We start from the raw sequence: 21715 nt of genomic DNA on the forward strand, positions 1-21715 counted from the left end.
CTTATAATTGTATATATGACATTACTTAGATTCCTGATGAGTGAGAACCTCTATTTTAGGTTAGGCATTGAGAGATTTGATCCCTACTAGAGTCGGAAGGACTTTTTACTTCTGACAGTCGGAAGGATTTTCTATGGGCTAGTTTCTCCTTTTCTTTCAAATCTTGTTTCTCCTCTGCTGCCCATGGCATCACATTCCTGTGCCAGGCATCACATTCCTGTGCCAGGCATCACAGAGTTCTTTTGCCCTCTAGTCCTGCACCTCTGTGACATGGTGCTGGCTGAGCTGGCATAATGGACAGTAGGTGTATTCCAGAAAGCCATTCCTACACCCACGGTGAGTAATAATTTAACAGTAGCCGGAAATGACTGCAAACCATAAATGCACGCTAGTAAACCCAAATGAAATGTATCCCTAATTCAATCATTGTTCCCTTAGTCAGGTCTCAGAAAAGCCAGTGGCCATTCCTGCACCACTTAATGCAGAAGAGAAGTGATGGAAGTCTGAATACAATGTGACAGTGGTCTTAAATATCTTACTTTAGAAACTTTTACAGAAACATTCGATCTGGTAAATATATTGCCAGGGCCTCTCCAAGGGCCTTGGAAGTGGCCTGTGCAAGTGAGCGGCCCTGAAGCTTAAGCTTCATTGATCTACGGTAAACCCACATCTTGAAACAAACTCTCGTACTCTAAGCCCAGTGATCTTTTTTCACTTAGCTTGGATCTTTAGATTTAACTTTTTTTTTTTTTTTTTTTGCGGTACGCAGGCCCCTCACTGTGTGGCCTCTCCCGTTGCGGAGCACAGGCTCCGGACGCGCAGGCTCAGCGGCCATGGCTCACAGGCCCAGCCGCTCCGCGGCATGTGGGATCTTCCCGGACCGGGGCACAAACCCGAGTGCCCTGCATCGGCAGGCGGACTCTCAACCACTGCGCCACCAGGGAAGCCCTAGATTTAACTTTAATTATTATTTTTTAATGTTTTGTTTTGTATTTTTGGCTGTGTTGGGTCTTCATTGCTGCGCGCAGGCTTTCTCTAGCTGCAGCGAGCGGGGGCTACTCTTTGCTGCGGTGCACGGGCTTCTCATTGTGGTGGCTTCTCTTGTTGTGGAGCACGGTCTCTAGAGCGCAGGCTCAGTAGTTGTGGTGCACAGGCTTAGCTGCTCTGCGGCATGTGGGATCTTCCCGGGCCAGGGCTTGAACCCATGTCCCCTGCATTGGCAGGCGGATTCTTAACCACTGCGCCACCAGGGAAGCGCTAATTACTTTAAAGATACGCATATCACAAGGCCTAACCTCCAAGAAGTCATAAGTACACTACATTTTTGTATTCTATCTTTAGTACTCAATAACTTTTGAGGGTGATAATGAGATGGGTAAATATAACTCTACTTCCTGGAATTATAGATTCTGTTTTCCAAGTTTTCTACAATAAGCATTTCTTTTGTAATCAGAAAAAAATTTTTTTTAATTTAGTGTAAATATTAAAACCTACAGAACACACCTAGGAAGATGGACAGGTAAAATATGATACAGTGGTAATTATTGACATTTTATTGTTTTAGAGTTTAACATATTGAACATTCTTGAAAAATCTGCACATCCTCTAGATCAAACACATAAACCTCTTCCTAATATAACCATCAAAGAATGCCCTGTAGGTAGTTGCTCTTAGTGACCTAAAACAGATTAGGAAATATAATTTTCCTTTAACAACTCATGGTAGGAAATGAGTTCCAGACATTCACTACAAGAGGTCAAATTTAATGTGTATGAGAACCACACAAGGGTATCATTAAACTGCAGATTCTGACTCAGGAGGGAGGCCTGACCACATTCTGAACAGCAAGAGTCTAGGAAACTTTTTCCACAGCTTTATGGAGGTATGACTGACGTCAAATAAACTGCAAGTACTCGAAGTTTACAATTTGATGAGTTTTAACATACACGTATACCTGTCAGACCATCACCACAATCAAGATGACATGTCCTTCACCCTTTCTGTAATGCCTCCCTCCCTCAAGCCATCTCAGTAGGTGTTTGTTAGAATGTGTTTGTCACAGTAGAATTTGATTTCTATAAACAGTTCAGAGAAGCTACCTCTATTTCCCCACTCCTGTCTTTTATATGTGAGGAGACACAGAACCAGCAAAAACGTATATTTTCTGAAACCTTTCAAATATCTTCCCCAAGTCTGTTCCTATACGAGAGCGCTTTTCAATCAACCAACTTTGTTGTGTGAATTTCAGTTAAGCTCCATCCCTTTCAGTCATTTGCCAGATGAAGTATTACCATTGCTGAAATGCTTTTGAAGTTTCTTCCCTAAAATCAAACTTTCCCTTTGTTCCCTCCACATATTTTCATCTTCTCTGAAATACGGTTAGATCACCAGACAAAGACTGGGTTGAATTATACGTTCCCTGCTTTATCTCGTGAATTCATAATCGGTCCTTGGTAAAATTTTGCAGTTAGTCTAATTTAGTAATGATAATTACTGCACTTTAGTAATGATAATTATTTTGTGCTCCTTGACTGGAAGCACCTGGAGACCAAAGGCTGTGTCCCTGGACTCCCATAGTCCCTAACACAGGACAGGAAACATGGTAGGCACTCCAAATATCTTACTGAGTAAATGAATAAAGGTATAATTACATCTATTACATGCAATATCAGTTCAGCTCAACGTACATTTAGGGAGTGCCCCCTATACTAGACATTGTAGGAAGTACACAGACGAGAGGCTGTGGACCACAAAGGAATCATGGTCCAGTAGGTGAGATCACGAGAGAAGCATTTATATTACAGGCGGGCTGCCAGTACTGTAACGCGCTCACCAACTCAGCGACCTTGAGCAGGTTACTTAACTTCTGCTTCCTCCTTTGTAAAATGGGGATAATAATAGTAACCACCTCTCAGGCTGTTGGGAAGACTGGATGCATGAATACACGTAAAGCACTTAGAAAAGGACCTGCCAGGCACATAGTGAGTGTTTAGTACATTTTGGCCACTGTTATGTACAATGTTCCATTAAAATGTAGACGAGAGGGAATTCCCTGGCAGTCCCGTGGTTACAGCTCCACGCTTTCACTACCAAGGGCTCAGGTTCAAACCCTGGTTGAGGAAGTAAGATCCTGCAAGCCACGCAGCCAAAAAGTTGTAGAAGAAAGATTGCACACTGGAGGCCCACTGGATGAACCCTGCCCACTAATGTCTTTTACTTGGCTTGCAAGGGTTGACCCCTGTAGTGCTTTAAATCTGAATGGGTTGGGCTTCCCTGGTGGCGCAGTGTTTGAGGGTCCGCCTGCCGATGCAGGGGACGCAGGTTCGTGCCCCGGTCTGGGAAGATCCCACATGCCGCGGAGCGGCTGGGCCCATGAGCCATGGCCGCTGAGCCTGCGCATCCGGAGCCTGTGTTCTGCAATGGGAGAGGCCACAACAGTGAGAGGCCCGCGTACTGCAAAAAAAGAAAAAAAAAAAAATCTGAATGGGTTGCTAGCATTTCAAAATCTGGAATATTTTTTTAACAGAATCATTATTTTATTTGTTTATTTTTTGGCCTTGTTGCGCGGCTTGTGGGATCTTAGTTCCCTGACCAGGGATGGAACCCAGGCCCATGGCAGTGAAAGCGCCGAGTCCTAACCGCTGGACCGCCAGGGAGTTCCCCCCAAATCTGGAATTTTAATGTAAAAGTTACTTTTAAAAATTAAGAAATTTGGTGACACTGAGCCTGGCATTGATGCTAGACATCCATGAGCTGGAATTATGTAGAGGCTGCCTTCTTAAGAAGGGACACATGCTCTGGAGTTCGCGAGAATCCCCCCAGCCCATGGTGATAGACCCTGTCCTTGATGTTTATCATGGGCCTGTAGCTGGTGCTTGTGATCATTTTACACCAACTCTATTTATATTGTAACCTGCCTGGCCACTGTAGGCATTTGTGTTTGGAACTCCCTAATGCAGAAGAAAGAGAATGGCATATTGCCAGGAGGGTTTAGAGGTGGCTTCAGAGAGGAGATAAGTATGATCATTGTGCATGTTTACATTTGAAGAAAGTAGAATTCCAGGCAGAGGGAATACCATTTGCTAACTTCCTGAGGGTTAAGAGAGACCAGCATGTTTGGTTAGCCTTGGAGGAGTGACAGGAGATGAGCCTGAAGAGGTAGGAGGGGTCAGATGTGCAGAGCCTAGAAGGGTAGGCCAGAGATGGTCCTGAAGATGATGGGGAGCCATTGAAGGATTTTATACAAGGGAGTTTCACAAATAACTTGGGCGGCGGTGGAAGGAGAATCTGGAGGGAAGGCTGGCAGTAGGGAGCTCAGAAAGAAGCTGTTGTTAGCCCAGGAGAAGACCATGTGATCCTGAAGAGGAGCTGCATAGGGAGATGACAAGGAAGAGATGGATTCTAAAGAGATGTACAAGAGAGCCAGCCAGAGTAGGTAAGGCAAGAGACTGAACCTGTCACTTTTTTTTTTTTTTTTTCCCAGTACGCGGGCCTCTCACTGTTGTGGCCTCTCCCGTTGCGGGGCACAGGCTCTGGACGCGCAGGCTCAGCGGCCATGGCTCACGGGCCCAGCCGCTCCGAGGCACGTGGGATCCTCCCGGAGAGGGGCACGAACCTGTGTCCCCTGCATCGGCAGGTGGACTCTCAACCACTGCGCCACCAGGGAATCCCGAACCTGTCACGTTTTAGGTGTTGTGACCTTAAGACCATTTTCTGGACCTCTATCTCTTTATCTATAAAAGGTAGAAATTGTTTCTGCCTTGGTTCCATCACAAGATGTTGAAAGGCCTAAATTAACTTATATCTGTGAAAGTGCTTTAGAAACTGTAAAATTCCTGAACAGATAAGATATGATTAGTATAGCTGCTGTTATCATTCCTCTCAGGCCTTCACATCCAAAACACTCTTAAGGGCCACTTTCCATTATGAAATGATATATATTTCTTCAGGTTCAAAAGTAAAAGTGAGTCTAATAGAAGAAGTCAGACAGGGATGACTAGTGTACAGTGTAAATCTATCAACTGTGGCACTGTGTATACATTTATGCGCCAGACACCTAACATTCATGTAACAGCTGCAAAGGTATTAATGGACATCAGATTAATAAAAGAGCATTTTTCCTTTATTATAGTCAAAAAAAAAAAGAAGAAGTCAAAGACATAGACATTTGTATCTAAAAAAAACAACGCTTCCGTAATCCCATTACTGAGATCTAATCAACATTAGCAATGAAAGACAATTTTCATTGCAAATAATAATATTCATATAATAATAATGATGATGATGATTATAAAGTAATATCCTCCACTTACAGTAAGAAGAAGTTAAATGTTTAGGAATGGAGGCCCCTGATTCCAAGGATCTATTCAAAAGATGCTCCGAGACTAAGGCTTCTGCTTCAGGGGCTTTTCAGCCCCACCTGCTGGCTGGAGGCGGTAGCGCTGCCCCAGCCGGGCTCACTCTCCACGCGGGGTGCTCCTGGGACTGCCAGGCTCGCCGCTGCACCCGCGGCCCTGTAGCCATCTCTTGGGTCGGGGGAGAGGGATGCGGGCAGCGAGACGAGCAGCTGCTGGGGCCCCGCCTGGGAGCTGGAGAGCCAGGATGAAGCCTGGGGCTTTGGGCAGGTTTGCCCAGATGAGGAAAGTTTTTGAAATTAATATAAAAACCAAATTTTGATCAGCCATGCTAGAGGAAAGACTGAATTATCTTTCCATTTTCTCAGTAGAAAACTAAGTTATGAAATTGGTATCATATGGCGAACAAGAAATATGCAGCCAAAAAAATGCAGGAAGAAAAATAAGCATAGAGTTGTATCGGGGAATCAAATAACAGTAATAGCTGTTGTTACGACTGTGTCATTTCAGTTTTGTCACACTAATCAGCTCTTTTAGCATTCGTGCTTCATTGTGGTTTCATTTCTCATTATAATTAAGCATTCGTTTTTGTACCTAATTTTTTTTTTTTTTTTTTTTGGTGGTACATGGGCCTCTCACTGTTGTGGCCTCTCCCGTTGCAGAGCACAGGTTCCGGACGCGCAGGCTCAGCAGCCATGGCTCACGGGCCTAGCTGCCCCGCGGCATGTGGGATCTTCCTGGACCGGGGCACGAACCCGTGTCCCCTGCATCAGCAGGCAGACTCTCAACCACTGTGCCACCAGGGAAGCCCTGTACCTAATTTTTTTATCCTTTTTCTTTAAGAGCTCCCCTTCTCCCCATAACTGAACAAGCTTCAGGCCTGGCTGTGCCCTTGCTTGGGTGTACTGGAGGACTGCTCTCCAAAGAGCATAGAACTAAAGCCAGGAGACCAGGCTTCAGGGTTGGCTTGGTCACTTGTGGTCCTGTATCTCGGATCCAGCCTGAGCCTCCTTCCAGCTCCAGCACACACTCGTGCCGCGCAACCTTCCTTTACCTGCACGTGCACTTCAGCTCCCTGGTGGCCAAGCCAAAGACTGACTGAGGTTTCCTGAGGGACACTGGCCGTGGCTCTGGACTGCTGCCTTCCATTTCCTTGCACAGTGCCTGGAAGCCTTGGGTTGCTCTCCAAAAAAGTGGGAACACACCAAAAAACAAACAAATAGGAAGAATGGAAACTGGGTCCCCAAGGGCTGACAAGATAACTGGGGCAGGGGGACACAGCTGCTTAGTGCGGTTTGGGAAGACTTCCTGGAGAAGGGATAATTTGAGCCTTGATTAAAATCAACAAGCAACAAGAGCAAGAAGTACAGCTAAACGGATGTGGGAGAGGGAGGCCGAGCCTGGGAAAGAAGTATGTCAAGGAAGCAGTGATTGTTCTCCTTACATATCCCAATGACTCTCATGTGGACGAGGGGTACTTCTTTCACATACAGGGACTGGTCTTTATTCTCAGTTGTGCTCACAGGCCTGGCCCAGCCCCTGGCACGAGGGAAACAACCAATTAATGTTTGTTGAATGAATGAAAGAGCATGCAAAAATAAAGAACATTATAAAGAAATTAAAAAAAAAAGAGCATGCAGATTTCATAGCAATGCAAGGAAGTTACAGGAACAAATTTTAGCTCAATAAGAAGAAAAACTTTCTAAAAATTAGAACTTATGATTGAAGGACACCAATAATAGCTACTGAACATGTTGTATGTGTCACGGACTAGGATAAACTCTTTATGTACATTTCTCATTTAAGCCTTACAGTAGCTGCTTGAAATAAGCATCATCGTCCACATTTAAAAATGAGGAAACTGAGTTACCGAGGTTAAGCTACGTGCACAGAGTCACAAACCCTCCTTCAGAGCCAGTGGAGGAGCCTTGACTTGCAGACAGGTCTGTCTGACCCCAAAGCCACAGCTGACGTACCCTGAAGGTTTGCCAGTGCTTCAAGCATCTTGCTGACCCGTGAGGCCCTTGCATTTCATATGCAGAATATGCACAGCCTTTCCCCTGAGGAGGCCCTGCCTGGTAAGATCTGCCAACAGGTACAGGAAAAGGTGCTCAACATCGCTAATTATCAGGGTTTTGCAAATCAAAACCACAAGGAGATACTGCCTCACACCTGTCAGAGTGGCTTTTACCAAAAAGGCAAGAAATAACAAATGTTGGGAGTTCCCTGGCGGTCTAGTGGTTAGGATTCGATGCTTTCACTGCAATGACCCGGATTCAATCCCTGGTGGGGGAACTGGGATCACACAGGCCGTGCAGCACAGCCCCCCCACCCCAAAAAAAGAAGAAGAAATAACATGTTGGCGAGGATGTGGAGAAAAGAGAACACTTTTGCACTATTGATGGAAATGTAAATTGGTGCAGCCACTACAGAAAACAGTATGGAGGTTCCTCGAAAAACTAAAAATAGAACTATCGTATGATCCAGCAATTCCACTCCTGGGTGTATATCCGAAGAAAGTGAAAATATTAATTCGGAAAAATACATGCACCCCAATGTTCATAACAGTATTATTTACAATAGCCAAGATATGGATGCAACCTAAATGTCCATCAACAGATGAATGGATAAAGAAGATGCACACACACACACACACACACACACACACACACTCACACACTAGAATACTACTCAGCCAAAGAAAAGAATGAAATTTTGCCATTTTGCAGCAAAATGGATGGATCTAGAGGATATAATGCTTAGTGAAATAAGTCAGAGAAAAATGCTATGTTATCACTTATATAGGGAATCTAAAAAAAAAAAAACGAATGAATATAACAAATCAGAAACAGACTCTCAGATGTAGAGAACAAACTAGTGGCTACCCGTGGGGAGAGGAAAGGGGGAAGGGGCAAGATAAGTGTAGGGGATTAAGGGATACAAACTACTATGTATAAAAGAAATAAGCTGCAAGGATATATTGTACAGCACAGGGAATACAGCTGTATTTTATAATGACTTTAAATGGAGTATAATCTACAAAAATTTTGAATCACTGTGTTGTACACTTGAAACTAAAATAATATTGTAAATCACCTATACCTCTATAAAAATAAATTTAAAAATTTGAAAAAGAAGCAGCAAAGATACTGCTACCTCCCTCCAGGACATGTCATAAAATTATTTAAGATAAAGTCGAGGTTGCTTTTTTTTTTTTTTAACTTTAGAAGTACATGTTTGTTATAGAAAATTCTGTCAACATATAATAATATAAAGCAATAATCAGGCAGAATTCTGCCACCCAGAGAACCACTATTACACGAGTTCTATTAACTGTATTAGCATTATCTCCTAATGGCAGGCTCTCCTGACCCAGCCCAGCAGAGGCTGCTATTTGAGAGACAAAATCTCCTTTGCAGTCCCCTTGTTTTGTCTGGGGCAGGGCAGGTGAGACAAGATTTGAACGTGGCCTCCCATCCAGATACTAATGAAGTCCGGCCCTGCTTAACTTCCAATATCAGAAGAGATGAGGTATGCCCAGGGTGGCATGGCTGTAGGCTGAGCCTGGCTTCTTGATAAGAGACACAGAGCCCCTCAAAAGGGTACTAAGACATAGGCACAGGAATGTTTATTACAACAGCATTTATAATAGAAAAAAAAATTAGCAGCAACCAAAGTGCCCAGCAGTAAGAGGGAAGCAACATACATAATGGTGCACCATTGGATGGAGTTCTAGTAGCTATTTTTAAAAAATGCCCCAAAATGGAAAGATCTCAAAAATATGTTACTATGTTACAGAGCCACATTTATAGTATGGTTCTTTTAGGTTAACATTTTTATATAGCTAAAGAAATCAATATATATGGGATATATGAGGGAGGTTTTAACCTTTCATTTTCTACCTTTCTGTACTGTTTGAATGTTCTAATCTTATATGGGCATTATTTTAAAATATCACAGTGAATTCCCTGGCAGTCCAGTGGTTAGGACTCCACGCTTCCACTGCAGGGGGCACGGGTTCTATTCCTGGTCTGGGTACTAAGATCCCACAAGCCCCGCAACCAAAAAAAAAAAAAAATGTCACTGAGGATTATCTGGGAAGGAAGGGTTATGGATAATTTTTAAAACCTTTTCATTGTGTATTCTTATATTAAAAAAAACACATGAATCTTCTACTCCTGTATTAAAAATACTCTTTTTTTTTTTGGCCACGCTTTCCGGCTTGTGCGATCTTATTTCCCCAACCAGGGATCGAACCTGGGCCCCCAGCAGTGGAGTCCTAACCACTGGACCGCCAGGGAATTCCCTATTTTTAAAATTAACCTTTTATATATATATATATATATATATATATATATGTATGTATGTATGTATCACTGAATCACTTTGCTGTACAGCAGAAATTAACACAACATTGGAAGTCAACTATGCTCCAATAAAATAAATTTTTAAAAAATTAACCTTTTTTCAAAGCCTAATTTAGGAATTTTTGAGGTGGCACCCGTTATGGCTACCAGGACTGCCAACCGTCCTCATGCCTGGCACATACTAGATACTGAATAAATTATTCAGTGGATGAATAAATTTGGTGAATCTGTTGGAGGCAATTCACTGTACTCACAGAGCTCAGCCCCTGAAGTCCTCCCACAATCTCTGAAGAGCAGGTTATCTTAAATGTAACCTTTGCAGCCTTCCTCTTCTACCCAAAAGCTCAAGCATTTTCACACATTCAATCAGGAAATATTTATTGCTCACTTACTATATGCACAAGGCAGAGCAAAGGGCTGGTGTTAACTTCCCCAAATTATTTTCATAGCTAACTAGTTATTAAGTCAACAAATATTTATTGATCACCTATCATGTATTCCAGGTGGAGGGGCAAACAGGTGTGATCCCTGCCCTAAGGGACCTAGAGGTCCAAGGGCCATGGATCTCAACCCTATCAGACCCCGAACCTCTTCATGAAACAGATCCCTTTTAGTATCCCTCTTCCTATCTAAAAGAAATCCATAGATAAAACATCATATGTACACAGTCATTTTTTATGTCCTAAATATAATATAAAGGAGAAATGCAGGAAAAGCAATTAATAACAAAACTATGGCTGTTTGAGCATGACTTCTAGGGCAATAATGAAGTGGAACCACCTTGAAAACATCTGCTGTAAATGCAGATGGATAATGCTGTTGCTGTTGGTAATGTGCTTTTTGAAATTGTGAACAACACTTGAGAAAGAAAATTAGCTCATACATAGATACTTCCCTGGAAATCTTAGTGCAAAAACTCACCGTGTTTCTTTGTAAAATTCAGGTTCTGTGCTTGGATAATTACAGACCGGCTTTTTGTCTCCATGACCGTCCAGCGGGACGTGGGAGTTGGGTAACCTGACCCATGAGTGGCAGGACATCGAGTGTCCCCGCCCTGCCCACGGATCGCCAGGTTCATCGCCCCCATGGGTGAGAAAAGCAGAAATGCTGGAGGGGAGATACTAAGAATACCAGGTCCAGAGGCTGCCACGGGAGGCTTCAGGGGCAGAAACTGAAGAGTCAGAAGCAGCCCAATCACACTGCATATCTTCAAACAACAGGAAGTCCTGACACCCAGGAAAAATGTGGTGTGCAAGCCCCAGAGCAGGGACTAGGGTGTCGGCTTTCCAGGTGCCAGACAGCAGGATTCCGGCTGAGGCAGATATAAAGGTGATAATCAAATAAAACCCCCATTATAAAGGGCCTTAAAGTAAGTACCAAGAGTGTGCCAGCTACACCCTCCCCCATGGCACAGGGCTGTGTGCAAGGCTGTATCTATTTATTTTTTAAAAAGCAAACTTTTCGGGGATTCCCTGGAGGTCCAGTGGTTAGGACTCCGTGTGTTCACTGCCATGCCCAGGTTCAGTCCCTGGTCGGGATGCCGGGATCCTGCAGGCCACATGGCATGGCCAAAGTTTAAAAAAAAAAAAAAAAAAAAAAGAAAAGAAAAAAGCAAACTTTTAAAAAGCTGCCTGGAAAGCAGGGCTATGGCAGCTCTTGTGTCAGGGTGTGTAACAGGACGAGAGGCCCAGAGAACATTTCAATAGTCAAAAGGTAGTGGGACCAGGCAATATTTTCTTCTTCTTATTTTTACTCCTTCTGAATTTTATGTACTAATCCTTACTAACATTAATTATAATTAATAAACTTCAATATATGGTGCATGTTTTAAATATAAAAGATAAATATATCATATTGTTATAATATAATTATATAAATACCAATAATAATTCATTCTTAATAAAGGAATATTCTTTATTCCTACTGACTTCTTTCTAATATATTTACTTTTAAATTAATCACAAAATAACACAGATTTGTGGTGAAAAATATTCACACAGCACTGCAGGGTATAAAGTGAAAAGTTAAATTCCCCTGCCCCACTCCTAAACTCCGCAGTCCCACCTCCTAGAGGTCAGAGTTTCTCAAGTATCCTTCCCTGAAATTTTTTCTATGCATATGCAAATATATACATGTAAATACAGTACAGAGCTTCTTTCAAAACATACACATGGGGCTTCCCTGGTGGCGCAGTGGTTGAGAGTCCGCCTGCCGATGCAGGGGACACGGGTTTGTGCCCCGGTCCGGGAAGATCCCACATGCCGCCATGGCCACTGGGCCTACGCGTTCAGAGCCTGTGCTCCACAACGGGAGAGGCCACAACAGTGAGAGGCGCGTGTACCGCAAAACAAACAAACAAACAAACAAAAAAAACCATACACATGTGCTTATAGTAACAACTTGTTTGGCAATTTGCTTTTTTCATTTCACAATATCTTGGGGACCTCTTTGCAGATAGTACATTTAGAGCTACAAATTCTTTCTGCTTGGGTCTAGATCTCCTTTGAACCAACATACCCCAGTTTATTTAAGCAGGGTAGAGGGCACAGGAAACCAGACAAGAAGCACTCACCCATGCAGTCTCTCAGGTTCACCTGGGGAAGGGCAGAGGGGCCGCATTCCGGAAGGTGGCTGTGCTGTGTCATTATCCCTTCTCCCACTGCAGGAGACCGTGTATCGCTCTGCTGGGAGATTATAAATGTGCCAGAGTTGAGAGAAGGGAGGGATGGAGGCTTGTCATGGTGAGGAGGTTAGACTGTGGTGTCTGGCAGACCTGGGCTAGGGTCCAGGATGGGCCACTAAGCAGCTTGTGTAAGGAGGTCTTGAGTAAGTTATTTGGTCCTGTGCCCAAAGCCACAGTTTTCCTTTTTTAAAATTAATTAATTAATTTATTTTTGGCTGCGTTGGGTCTTCATTGCTGTGCACAGGCTTTCTCCAGTTGTGGCAAGCAGGGGCTACTCTTTGCTGTGGTGCACTGGCTTCTCTTGCGGTGGCTTCTCTTGTGCAAAGCAGGGTCTTTAAGTGCACGGGCTCAGTAGTTGTGGCACACAGGCTCTAGAGCGCAGGCTCAGTAGTTGTGGTGTACAGGCTTAGTTGTTCCACGTCATGTGGGATCTTCCTGGACCAGGGCTTGAACCCGTGTCCCCTGAATTGGCAGGTGGATTCTTAACCACTGGGCCACCAGGAAAGTCCAAGCCATAGTTTCTTTATCTATAAAATAACTGGTGACAACCATACGATGGGATATTTTCCAGCCGTGAGAAAGGAATGAAGTGCTGATACATGCCACAGCATTAGATGAACTTTAAAATATTACACTTAAGTGAAAGAAGCCAGACGTGAAAGATCACACACGGGATGATTCTGTTTTTATAAAATATCCAGAATAAGCAAATGCAGAGAGAAAGGAAGTAGCTTGGTTGTTACCAGAGGCTGGGAGAGGCGAGAAGGAGTAGTAACTCCTTAGTGGACACGGCGTCTTCCCTGAGGGTGATGAAATCCTTTGGAACTAGAAGCGATAGTTGCACAACCCTGTATACGTACTAAATGCCACTGTATTGTACACTCGGAAATGGTTAATTTTGTGTTCTGTGAATTTCACTCCTTAAATAAAATAAATGGTCACAGTGATTGTACTTACCACATGGGGCAGCTATGAGAGTGAAGTGAGATAAACTGTGGAAAGCATTAAGACTTCCCTGGCAGTCCAGTGGTTAAGACTCTGCATGCTGGGGACTTCCCTGGTGGTGCAGTGGTTAAGAATCCGCCTGCCAATTCAGGGGACGCGGGTTCGAGCCCTGGTCCGGGAAGATCCCACATGCCACAGAGTCACTAAGCCCATGCGCCACAACTACTGAGGCTGCTCTCTAGAGACTGTGTGCCACAACTACTGAAGCCCGCGCACCTAGAGCCCATGCTCCGCAACAAGAGAAGCCACTGCAATGAGAAGCCCGCGCACCGCAATAAAGAGTAGCTTCTGCTCGTCTCAACTAGAGAAAGCCACGCACAGCAATGAAGACCCAACGCAGCCAAAATAAATAAATAAATAAAATTTATTTAAAAAAAAAAAAAAGAAAGACTGCATGCTGTGGCAGCGTGACCGGAAAAAAAAAAAAAAAAGAAAAAAGAAAGAAAGCATTGAATGCAGAACTCAGCACAGAAAAGAACTCACTATCAGCTATGGTTACAAAGTCCTTCCTCTGAACAAAGCCTTCCAGGGCTTGGGCCCCCAAGAAAAGCCAAAGTCATTACTCTGTGTCTACTAACTAACCTGGGCCCATCACCTCCCTGGCCTCTTTTCCTAATGCTTCCCCTGCTTCACACACTGGACTTGGGGTTCCTGCAACCCACCAGGCACACTGCCACCCTAGGACCTTTGCATTAGCTTTTCCCTCCACAGCCGTCACCTTCAGCGTTTGTTCCAGGCCTCTCTGACCGTCCTATTTAAGAGTGTCATCTCCACCCTATCCTCCTTCCCTACTCTTTTTTTTTTTTTTGCGGTAAGCGGGCCTCTCACTGTTGTGGCCTCTCCCGTTGCGGAGCACAGGCTCCGGACGCACAGGCTCAGCGGCCATGGCTCACGGGCCCAGCCGCTCCGCGGCATGTGGGATCTTCGCGGACCGGGGCACGAACCCGTGTCCCCTGCATCGGCAGGCGGACTCTCAACCACTGCGCCGCCAGGGAAGCCCCGTAAGTTTGTTTTCTAAGTTTGTGTCTTAGAAAAGAATTTTGAGGAAGAGAATAAAACCTGACCAAAAAGAGTACTAGAGAAACCTTATATTTGAGAAGTGGTTGGAAGTGGGTTCTGCACACAGAGGGGGCTCCAGAAGACTCAGATATATGGTTGAATTTCTCAGTCCCTCATAGACTCCTCACTTGGTGGGAAGGCGGGTTATGATTAGCTAACCGTAGAGTTCTAGAAATCCTTTATTCTAGTGCTCAGGCAGGTTATGACTAGCTAACCGTAGAATTAGAAATCCTTTATTCTAGTGCTCAAACCTGGCTGCACACTGGAATCACCTGGGAGCTTTAACTCTGATGCCAGTGTCCCACCACACAGCCTCAGATTTATTCCATCTGAGGTGCAGTCTGGAGTCAGGATTTTAAAGATTTCCCCAGGAGACGACAGTGTGCAGCCAGTTCGGGGGGTCACATCTCTCCTCAGTTTCCTCCTTTTACACATCAGGAAACTGAGGCCCAGAGAGGGGAGAGCTTGCTCAAGGCTTTGCCTTTCTGGGCTTTGCCCTTGGGCCCAGTCTCCTCAGCATGTAACCCAAAGCCCCCCTCCTCAGGGAAATGACAGATTTTGCCCCTGATAAGGGCCCTGCTCCCTGCTGCCCTCACGCCCTAGGTGTGGCTGATTGGCATGCTAATTCTCCCCCCACCCCACACACCCAGCATCACCCTCTGGGTGGCTTCACAAGTCCCTGTCAGCTGACCACTTCCTCCAGCCCCTCCTCCGAGGCTTCAAAAACTGTGGAGAAGCTTAATATGGCCCCAAGGTCCTTTCATCCCATCAGTGCCTTTCATCTGAGCCCTTTAAAAGTGAAAAGTTTCAACTATCAAAGAACCCCCGGGAAGAAGGTAGGAGGCAGGTACCACTTTCCCCATTTCACTGCTGGCAAAACTGAGGCTCTGGGAGAAGCTGTCCGCTGCCCCCCTGAGCCCTCCAGTTCCTCTTGAGATAAATCAGTTGACAGAAACCTGCAGGGGCTGAAAGAAACCCCACTGAGTCTTCCAGAAAGAGACGGCAGACCAGACAGTTGCTTCTGCATGGACGGCCTCCCCTGTCCTCTTGTGTCTCAGCACCTGGGGTGGGTGCTATACTCCTTACCTTTGTGCCCTCAGGAGCTCAAGGCCCTGGACTCATACAACCCCAGACACGTCTGAGCTGGCCCCAGAGCTCGGCAGACACCGGGAGCTCGCAGGCCAGATGGGAGCCGAGATGAGCACACCTGAAAAAACACTGACTTTGCAAAGCAGTAGTGAGACGTGATAGACCCGGCAGTGAGGGGCCACGGAGGGCGGGAGGGCGTATGCGCAGAGCCAAAGTGAGCGCACGGTGTCCCTCTACCTCACTTAACCTGCAGCCCTGCCAGGAATGTAGTAAGGATCAGCTCCACCGGCAGTGTTTTGCAGTGTTCATTGCCTCATCAGTCGAGACTTGCACCTGGCCTGGGCTAGCCAGCTTAAGAAGGCCTTTTGGGGGTAAGCACCTCTGCTCTCCACAGGCACACTTTGCAGAGGAGAAAACCAAAGCCTGGAGACGTGAAAGCCCTCGCCCAAGGCCCAACAACTGATCGAGGACTCAAGTGAAGACAAATTCAAGAATTTGCACCCTTCTGGGGCTGGAGACTTGACCCAGAGCGGGCGGGAACCCCGAACTTGTGCAGTGTGCCAGCCGCAGAGGACCCCTGACCCCCGCCTGCTTATCATAACGAAACGTTCGCCGAGCTCCTCTTGGGTGCCGGAAACGAGGCTGGTGTTGGGCGAGTGGAGAACAAGTCAGATCCAGCTTCCGCCAGTCTCCCAGGGAAGGCGGACAATTACCCAGGCGTCCCAGGCAGCATGTAGACAGGAGGGCTGGGAGCAGGTGCCCTGGTCTTGGGCTCAGGGCTCCTTTTGGGTGTTCGTACCACACTCCTACGTGGGCCAGAACCCCAGGCCATCTAGCGCAGGTCAGGAACTGTAGTGACTGCGTGGGAAGAAAGGGCGTGGGGTCACCCGGAGGGGGCTGTGCGTGGGGATTGTTGCCTGTGTCTGGCCTCAGGCTGTGAAATACACTCAGGCGCAGCGCAGTAATATACCTGAACAGACTCTTGCTTCGAGGAAAAGCTGGGGCTAAAACAGGGAGAGGCCTTTTAGAGTCTGAGATGGGTGCTCCCCAAACAGCCCAGCCAGCCCCTCATCATCCAGGCCCCTGCAGACTCCACTCCTTCAGCCCTCAGCCCTCAGGGTGCCTCGTGGACCCCCAAGTAAGAGATGCACACTCAGCCACGCTCCCCACTCAGCCTCATCCCTCTCTGGACACGCTGGGAGGCACAGGCTGCTCAAGTTGCTGGACCTCTCCTAACCCAAAGGCTTGTAACAACATCTTTGCTTCAAGATAAAAGCTGTGGCTGAGGCCCCGGCTCAGACCAGATCTCACTCAGGCCCTTCCTGGAGTGAGCTAAATCACCTTCTTCTTCCACAGTCAGCGTCAGATGCTTCCAAAGTAGCGCTGCCTCCAGGAAAGCGGGGTCTTCCCAGAGCTGGAGCAATCCAGGGATTTCCCCCGGGGCATCCTCGACATACCCTGAGTCTTTCCAAATGCAGCGCACACAGAAGATTACGAGAGTTTGAGAATGATCGCTGTGCAACGAATACAGATACTGTTAAAGCCTGTAAGGAAAAGTGTGAAAGTCTCTCTCCCCCATGCAACGCCACTTCCCACACAGACGGGCACACACACAGATTTTAGATTGTGATTTCTCTCCGGCGTCTGACAGATTTTACAGTGTGCTAGGCACACGGGGGCATAGTGATATCAAACAAAGAAATTACAGTCTGGCCAGGGAAACAAGATTCGACTGCAGAAAAACTATACATGAAATTATATAAATATATGTATAGACACACACACCCATACACGTGTACCTACACAGAAAAGGTTCTACCCGAAAGGGTTGATAAATGGCTGACCTCAGAAAGATTGATTTCTGGGTCTTTTCTTTTTTCTGTGGTTTACATTTGACTTCTGCAGAAACTAGGACTCACATGAATTGACTGGAGAGCCCCACATACATAAGCAAGGAACAGTGGCAGCTGGGGCAGACCCGGGGGAAGGACGACTTGAACCCGGACTGGCAGGGGGTGGGGTGGGACTTGGAATAAATGTCAGAAGGTGGAACCAAGTTACTCCCGAGGAGGACAGGGGTTTGAGAGACGAGGAGGGATGGCCTGAGGGGGAGCAGACGGCACAGGCCCTGGCTTGGGTCAGCCTGGCTCTGATTCCAGCCATCTCAGGCCTCCGGGGCCTGTCCCCTCCCTTCACCCCAGGGAGACTCGGGCAGGAAAGGCTCCGTGAGATCACATCTGCGCAGTCTCCACACGGGGAGCTCCAGGCCGTGCTGGGCCTGGTAAGCCCACCGTTAGGCCCCCACGGGGCAACGTGGAGAACCGGCAACAGGCTGAGGCAGGTCTTCCCGACTCTGGAAAGTTCCCAGGGTGGGGTCCCCAGCTCAGCCTCTCCGGGACAGGTCCCCTGTCGCCCCTGCCTCTGCTCTTCACCTTGGGCCAGGACCAAGCGCTCAGGAAGGGGGAGCTCCCCCAGCAGTGCACACCCCCAAGGCACTCTCGGCCCCAGGGGCCGAGGTCGGAGAGGGGCCGGCCTGTAGGGGGCTGTTTTCTTAAACCCCACTCAGGGACATTTTTAGGGCTGTGGTTGCAACTGGGGAGTCTCCTCCCAGACTTACAATGGAACGGTCCTGAGCTGACCTCCGACTGGCTCTTTGCCACCAGGGTGGGCACGACTTCCAGCAACTCATCCTCTGGGGAAGACTTTAACAACAAATGAGTCAAAATTCCCGGCGATGCCTCAGAACTCAACCCAGAGTCCCCAGAAACTTGCCCAGGACCATGGGGGAGAAAAAAGGTGAAGAGCTGTTTGCAGAAGAAGAAAAAGTGCCTCGAGAGCAGTGGAATGAGAGGCTTGATTTCCCCTCTTCTGGCGTATTAGCTCTTCCCCTGGAGTCCCTGGCCATGGGGGGGGGGTCCCTGTCCCCAGGCTGATACCTGGTGCTGGGGATCCAGGCTCCCTGACAGGCCTTGCTTATTCCTGCATTTGTACCTGTGCTCATGCCCTCTTCTCCCAAAGTCCTTCTCACAGTCTCCCTAAAGGTTGTCTGCCCGCCTGCAAGGCTCAGCCCGACCACACTTCATCCAGGAAGGGTTCCTGCGCCTGCCAAGCCCACCCTTGCCTCTCGCCCGCGTCCTCTCCCTCTCCCCCCAGTACTCCCTTCATCTGATAAAGCAGCATGACCAAGCCTTCTGTGGTTGTGCGATAAACACACTGACTCGGTGGCTGTGCTTTGTGCAGTCTGGCTTGTGGCAGATTCCCCAGAGGGAAGACCCCGCTACACATCGCACTCAGCTCCGGCACCGCCCCCTTCCTCTGCTTCCAGCTCCCAACGGGGTGACTGCGGCTGGTCTTCTCTCCCCTGGGTTCATACAGCGAGTGCCACCTCAGGCCAGCAGACCCTGCCTCTCCAAAGTGGTATTTCTGTCCTCAGCCTCAGTATCTATCTTCTGTTTCTTTCAGAAATACTGCCTATTGCTTTTTAAAACTTTTTATTCCGGAAAAATCTCAAGCATTCACAAAAGTAGAGAGAATAGCATTGTGAAAGATCATGACGTAACTTCAACTGTTATCAATTCATACCCAATCTTGTTTCTTCTATATTTCCCCTCTCTCCCCCCGACCCCCAAAATAGATTATTTTGAGAGCAAAGCCCAAACGTCTTATTTCATCTGCCAATATTTCCATGTATCTCTAAAAGACAATGAGTCTTTTAAAAATATAACACAAAATCACCATAACTGAAGAAATATTAACAGCAATTCCCTAATATCGTATCCTAATGTTTAAATGTCCCACCTTGTTTTAGAAATGAATGTTTACAGATGGCATGTTGGCATCATTCCCCAATGTTGCATTGGGTTGATATGTCTCTTTGGTTTCTTTTGGTCTTCAGGTTTTCTCTCTCTCTGCACTTTATCTGATGAAGCAGCTGCTGGTTTGTCCTGCAGAGGTTTCCACACTCTGGGTTTTGTAGAGTGTATCCCTGTGGGTGATGAGGGACCTGCTCCTGTACTTCTTTTGAACTGGTAGGGAGCTCTAACGGCTGAATGAAATTCTGGTTCTAAATTTTGGCAAGAATGATTCATAGGTGGTGATGTGCATTTCTACAAGGACGTAGAGTTAGCAGCCGTGACGATGGCTGCATTGGCAGGCGGATTCTTAACCACTGTGCCACCAGGGAAGTCCACTTTCAGGATTCTTATTGATGCTCAAACTGTCCCAACGTTTGGTCAGTAGGAGCCTATTCAGATGGTTTCTTGGGAGGTCTCCCTCCGTAGTGCTTAATAGTTTTGTCATTTTCAGATATGACTAAATATTTTAGACTCATACATTTGCTGTCTCAGGCCTAGAAGGAGCCATTTCCCAATGAAGCATTTTTTCCCTTTTAATAGGAAATGGTATGTAGAGACCAAAGCCTCAGTGCTAATGAGTTTAAATAATCCCAGAATAAGCAACCCAAATTAAAAGCAGGGCCCCCTTTGGCACTATGTACAAGTGATAAACCCAAGGCAAAAGCATATTTGGGGCAATAAAAGGGGGTGGGCTGAGTCTGGGTCAATGTCTGGGGTCTCGGAGTGGTGGGTCAGCTGTGTGGGGCGGGCTTCATTCATGCAGAATGGCCACTAGCCCAAGAAGCCAGGCTGCAAAGCAGAAGGCCCAGCAGTAAGGAGATTCTCCTCATGCTACTGCAGCTCGGTGCCTGGAGCACATGAGCACTGTCTGAAAGAAGAGGAGGTCAAGGTTACTTACCGTTCCATCCAAAGGAGTCCGAGGGCCGGGGCTGTGAAAAGGTAAATGCCCAATTGCTGGAGACAGTGGATCTGTTTATTTAAAACAACCCTTCCTGGTGCACACTAAAACGGATGAGAATCCATTTGAAGGTGCCTTATTATACCCTATATCCACCAAGAATCTGTGCTTGATTGGACTAATTTTAGGCGGTATTTTACTTGCACAGATTTTCTCATCTATTATAGGCTTATAATATATCCAGTAAATGACAATATATTGGAAATACAGACCCAGTACATGCTGAGTGGGACACAGAGTCCGGAATTGATCTTAGGTTACTTTGGGTATCTGCTAACATGTAATAAATTATTTGGGGGCAGAAAAGACAGGTATTGGCAGATCCTGCGTTCTCCTGATACCTCTCTCTTTACTTTTTCCTGGTTCAGTTTAACTTTGTGCAAGACACATGATACGCGCTAATTCAATACCATGCCACACCCCACAGAGAGTCAGGGAATTCTGAAGCTAAGTTTCATTACCCGCTTAGAAGAGAACAGAACGATCAAAATGAAATGGAGTTTAGTCAACTGACCATGTTGAAGATACTCATGGTATCATAAGCAGTGTTCTCATATCATCACTTTGGAGAAACACCATTCATGAATGCTACAGGAGTACCTCACACACTGCTCAGCCAATCTATAGGAGACTGTCCAGTAGGAAAATGAGGTAATCATTTTGATGATCCAGAGTTCTGTTTAAACAATAAAAATGAGATTCTAGAATTCAAATCTAGTGTATGATTTTGTATCAACTGAATATCTCTTTGTATCTACATATAAAAAATTATCATGGGGGAGTTCCTTGGTGGCCTAGTGGTTAGGATTCCGGGCTCTCACTGCCGTGGCCCAGGTTCAATCCCTGGTCGGGGAACTGAGATCCCGCAAGCTGTGCAGTGTGGCCAAAAAAAAAAAAAAAAAAAATTATCATGGATCTAGAGATTATCATACTAAGTGAAGTAAGTCAGACAGAGAAAGACAAATATCATATGATGTTGCTTCTATGTAGAATCTAAAAAAATGATATAAATGAACTTATTTATAAAACAGAAATAGACCCACAGACACAGAAAACAAACTTATGGTTACCAAAGGGGAAAGAGGGAGGAGGGATAAATTAGGAGTTTGAGATGAACATCTATGCACTAATATATATAACATAGTTAACCAACAAGGTCCTTGTAACTGTACTCGATATTTTGTAATAACCTATCAGGGAAAAGAATCTGAAAAAGAATATATATATTGATATATACATATATATATAAAACTGAATCACTTTGCTGTACACCTGAAACTAACACAATGTAAATCAACTATACTCCAATAAAAAATATCAAATCAACTATATCTTCAATTAAAAAT

The 21715-nt window shown here is 46.0% G+C and overlaps 1 long non-coding RNA gene across 1 annotated transcript; it reads left to right on the forward strand.

Moving 5' to 3' along the window:
- Positions 1-3008: 3008 nt before the first annotated feature.
- On the forward strand, positions 3009-21254 carry LOC113628675 (uncharacterized). The gene is made up of 2 exons (XR_003436177.1): positions 3009-3101; positions 21204-21254. It is a non-coding gene; the product is annotated as an uncharacterized LOC113628675 (long non-coding RNA).
- Positions 21255-21715: the final 461 nt, after the last annotated feature.

The sequence above is a fragment of the Aethalodelphis obliquidens genome, unplaced genomic scaffold, assembly GCF_003676395.1.
Source record: "Aethalodelphis obliquidens isolate GAN/ISIS:26980383/991018 unplaced genomic scaffold, ASM367639v1 scaffold24, whole genome shotgun sequence".
NCBI classification, from domain to species: Eukaryota; Metazoa; Chordata; class Mammalia; order Artiodactyla; family Delphinidae; genus Aethalodelphis; species Aethalodelphis obliquidens.